This window comes from Paroedura picta, chromosome 12 (genome assembly GCF_049243985.1).
Source record: "Paroedura picta isolate Pp20150507F chromosome 12, Ppicta_v3.0, whole genome shotgun sequence".
Lineage (NCBI taxonomy): Eukaryota > Metazoa > Chordata > Lepidosauria > Squamata > Gekkonidae > Paroedura > Paroedura picta.
In genome coordinates this window covers 1,236,940-1,241,711 of record NC_135380.1, presented here as the reverse complement: position 1 = coordinate 1,241,711, position 4,772 = coordinate 1,236,940, and the positions used below count along the sequence as shown (strand labels likewise).

At 56.0% G+C, this 4,772-nt stretch overlaps 1 long non-coding RNA gene across 1 annotated transcript; it reads left to right on the top strand.

Annotated features, from left to right (window-relative positions):
- Positions 1–347: 347 nt before the first annotated feature.
- On the top strand, positions 348–3,825 carry LOC143821849 (uncharacterized). Its single transcript, XR_013225936.1, has 3 exons — positions 348–1,172; positions 1,377–1,478; positions 2,075–3,825. It is a non-coding gene; the product is annotated as an uncharacterized LOC143821849 (long non-coding RNA).
- The last annotated feature ends 947 nt before the right edge of the window (positions 3,826–4,772 follow it).

Below are 4,772 nucleotides of genomic sequence, written 5' to 3'. Positions count from 1 at the left end.
GGGCAAAGATGCAGGTTCTCTCTGGCGGCCGGAGCGGAGATGCCCGCTTTCCGGGGGTGGCAGAGGAGGGGGAAAGGCCACCGTCAGATCCAGAGCATTTCACGCCCCCCAATCCTGATAGGGGAATAAATCAGACTAAGGACTTGCGTTATTTGGTGGCACAATGTGTGTGCGTAGATCAGGTGGGGGGCCTGAGTGAGTCTGTCTGCGGCAGGAGAAAAGAGCCACAGTCCAGCAGCACCTTCAGGACGAACCAGATTTGTGGCAGGGCGGGGGCTGCAATGAGTGTGTGTGTTTGCAGGTCTCCCCCCTCCCGCTCCCATAAGGTGCGCAAATGTGTCCTTGTTCATAAAGACATGAAAGCTTTCTTCAAAATACCCGTGAATCATGGGAGGATGTCTTGTTTGCAGAAATGGCCATTTAGACACGCCAGAGGGTTAGCACTTCCCACCCTTTCCCCAAAAAGTTCGGCGATCATTAATGCCCTATTAATTACTCCATCATTTGCTAATTCGTTGAGGTCCCCAAAGCTGGTTATTGGTTCTGGATTGATTTCAGCTTCCCTTTAATCCTGCTGGCAACCAGACTAAGCTCTTGGCCTTCCTGATTATTTGTGCAATAAATACTGCATTGTGGGGAAGTCAGGTCATCTCCTCCCAGCCACTCAACGCGGAGGCTGAAGGACCGACCGGAATGTGCAGGCTGCAGGCTGCAGTCGGAGGGAAGGGAGCAGCCCAGTCCATGGAAGATGGGGAGGGGGAGGGGGGCTCTTCGGCTCTTCTGCATCCCGGCCTCCTGGACCCCTTCCAAGTGTAACCCTTTAATCGTTCAACCCAGAAGCAGGGGGGCTGCCGGAGGCCTGGAAATCACAATGCCTGAGCAGATCGGGATCCCAGCAGTTGCCCAGCCCCACATTTCTGCACATCGGAAGCATGGGTACTTCTGGCCAGCCCCCTAGTTCTGGGCACTGGAGGGGACCCTGTTGGCAGCCGGTTTCCAGATCAGACATGCAACTGCTGCAACGGACCAGGGGCAGCAGGCCTGTTTATTTCCACTGAGATGACCTTCCTGCTTGGGCATCAGAAGTCACCTGCCCCATTTTGGGTGTGATGACGTTGGACGGTGCGGCCACATCCCAGCCCACTCCGACAACCACCGGTGGGCTTTCCAGGGTAAGAGACGGCAAATTAACTCCAGAAGTTCCGCGTTATCTCATCTCAGTGATTTTGAGAATAAGCGTGAAAAATGTTTAAGGAAGCTCTTGAATCTGGATTTTGGGAGGGAAGGCCTAGGGTCCCCAGAGCTGGCTGCAGGGCTTCCTGTCCATCCCCTTGGTGGCTGGATCTCGCTGACCTCCGGTGCTCGTTCACCCGCAGGGCTACCCTCCCATTCCAGAGGTTTTCATGCCAGCCGCTGGAACTACAGCTGCTCTCCAGACGACAGAGAAGTCCCCCTGGAGCAAAGGGCTGCTTGGGAAGGTAAGCTTTGCAGCATTGTCCCCCACTGAGACCCCTCTGCTGCCCAGGCTCCATCCCCAAATCTCCAGGAGTTTTCCAACCTGGATCTGGCAACCCTATCCCACCCCCCCCCCCACCCTCCACCCCCCCCCCCAGTCTATGCTGTTGGCCGGGAAGTGTGTGTTGGGGGGGGGGGGGGAACCTGGCAACCCAAGCGTTTCATTTGCAGCAGTTCCTAGCCAGTGTTGACGAGCAAATGCTTTCCCTTCCTGGCCAAGGCAGACAGACCCTGCCCTGCCTCTCCCCACTTGGAATGGAGAATGTCAAATGCAAGGCTCCTAATGACCGAGTGGGTTAAATACGAGAGCAACCTATCACGTTTGTGCCTCCACACTTTTGTATCAGTTTTTAATTCCTTTAATTAATGACTCGTTGGCTTTTTATATGCTTGTGTTTCCACAGTAACAGCCCAAACCCAGAGATTAGCATTTGGGTGAATAATGCCAAATTTTGCTTAATGTATTCATCTTTGGCTCGCTCTCTCCCTCCCTCCTGCGCTGTTGTTGCTTCATTTGTAGATGTCCTTCAGTTACAGAACGCCTTGCTTCCCTATCCAGGCAGCCAGACCAGGGGGTCCAAGGAGCCCTGGGGCAAACCAAGCCCAGCAGGGCAGCTCCAGGGAGACCCAGGACACAGCAGGGCAACCCCTCACTCTTGGCCCTCATGGCCATGGCCCGGGTCCATGCTGAACAGATCCATTGTGGCTCTTCCAGAAGCCCGACAGAACATCCCTGGGGAGTTAATGGCTGAACTGCTATCAGGATCACAAGTGATCGTTTTTCATGCAGACTTGCAAAAAGAAAAAAACAAAACAAAACCACACCTCTCTGTGTGGCCTGGATCCTCCAACCAGAGCCTGCTCTTGAACAGCACTTGGATCAGTCAACAACTAACTGAAGCCCATCACATGGGAACAATGTCCTCGGACTGTCCTCCTGAAATGAGTCACTGGGTCATTGAAGTGTTCAGGGTCTTGGCTACCACAAGTCTGCCTCCCCTTCCCACTTGGACCCACCACCCGTCTTCCATGGCCGCAGGAGGAATGGGCGTTGCACCTGCTGACAAGGCCTGGAGCTGAGCTCCACTCGCTGTGCTGCCACCACCCGTCTTCAAGAGGCCAGCCCCACAGTCCTGATGGTGGGACCAGCCATGGAAGAGGGGCAGCAAGTGGGGCTCAGTGCTGGGCCTTGTAATCCAGGAGGTGCTGGCTCTCCCCCCGCCATTTGCTTGGCTGGGCCCTTCTCCCCCCCTCTCAGCTGGGCTTCGAGTGGGGGGCTCAGCAGGCACGGCTCTTGGGCCCTCGAACTGCCCATTTGTCTGCCGTCCTGCATGGCTTCCCCTGGCTTGTGATCGATTTTTGGCCCGGCGTAGGGATCAGTGGGGCTCACAGCTGATCCATAGCAGATCTCACCAGTGCAGAGCCTCGGCTGGCTCAGCAAGGCCAAAATCCTGCAGGGGCTGCAGCACAGGGCCCCGGCTGACCTGCCTCCCCGCCCCCCCCCGTCCGTCCATCCGACAGTCTCTCTCCCTCTGCTTTGCCCTTGCCCCCACGGGCGGGGGGGGCACCTTCAGAGGCTGGCCTGCAGGAGCGGACTGGCGGGCTCTGCTTCTGGCCCCGATTCACAGCTGGCAGGGGGGGAGGGGGATTCCTGCCCATTGGCCCTTTTCCCGGCACACGACGAATGGGAGCTGCCGACGATGCCCACGCCTGCCTGCTCCTGCTGCTCTCAACCACCCGGGCTTATTATCTTTGTTAACTTCTGCAGAGATCGTTTCATCCCCCTGCGAGGAGGAATATCCAATGAATGCGCCCAACTGCAGGGGTTTGGCTTCCACACCCCACCGGTGTTGTTCTTCCCCATGGTGCTGCAGCTCATCCTAATCAGATGGCGAGGGGCTTTAATTATCCGAAATATAGGTCTTACTTTTTAAAATTTCCTATGACTGCTTAATCTAATGGAAACACATTAAGCACTCCAAGGTCTGCCGTTTTTCATTTGTAATTATTACTTCTCTTAATTGATAGCGCATCAAAGGTGGTGAGTTTGGGGGGGGGGCAAGGCCATTCAAATGTGATGTGCCTTTGCTTGAATTTTCCGCTCTGTTCCCTTTGATGCCCAGGCAGCCTGGGGGGGGGGGCTGGAAGGAAAGCAGCCTTGTGTGCTCCTTGACTGGCATGCATGGGGTGAGCTACCTGGCAACAACCACCCGGCAGGGCAGGACACATCCCACAGGCCTCAGCCAGACTCTAGTCCCACCCCCTGCTCAGTGCAGGATCAGCCTCAAGCATCCAGGAGAAGGATCTGTCCAGCCACTGCTTGGGGACTGCCTTTGAAGGGGAGCTCCCCACCTCCTTAGGCAGCCCATCCCACGGCTGAATTACGCAGAGTGTGGAGGGAATAAAGTAGCAGGAGGTGAAGGACAGGATGGGGAAGGGAGTTCAGAATCCGGGGGATGGAGGGGGAGGGATGTCCCAGGACCTTGGGGATGTCACCTGGACAAATTTGTACCAGAAATGGTCATTAACCTGGAGAGGCCCTGCAGGGTCCCTTTTGACCCCCCAGTTAGATGCCAGGAGAAGCCAGAGCTCAGCAGCTCTTCATTTGCCAGGTTCCTGGAGGCAGATGGTGGGTCAACAGTCCTCCCATAAAGATTATGGGGGCATTCTGACAGCATCCAGAAGGTTTTACCGTTGCCTCTCTCACTCCCCGTAAGGACGGTATTTCTGTGCTGTGTGAACAACGGGATCATTAAGTGGGGGCCGGGCGGCTGATTTCCCAGTTTGCTTTGATCCCATTAATTTTCAGTGTTCTCCTAATCAGGCAAGCTGGCTGGCACCACACACCCGGGATGGAGTGGCAGAAGCCGCAACGGCAGATCCTAAAATGAGCCTCGCTGGCCAGCCGCTTCAAGGTGACATTCCTCCAACTGCAACATGGTCCTTTGGAGAAGAAGGCGGTGGGGAGGGGGGAGGGCGGAAGCAACCGGGAGACCTCGACTGCTCGTCTTCTGAAGGGCCTGCCAAGGGCCCACCCGGCCCATGAGTAGATCTGACAGGGATCTCCTCCCAGGAGCCTGAGGGGTTCTGTGGTTTGTTTTTCCCAGCAGAAAGCCAGAGCCAGGAATGCCTCGTTCTTCTTGAAGGACTGGTCAATGAATTCCAGGACACCTTGGTGAGAGCGTTGCCAACCTCCAGGTGGGACCTGGGGATCTCCTGGGAATATAGCTTATCTCCAGACTAAACAGATCCGTTCC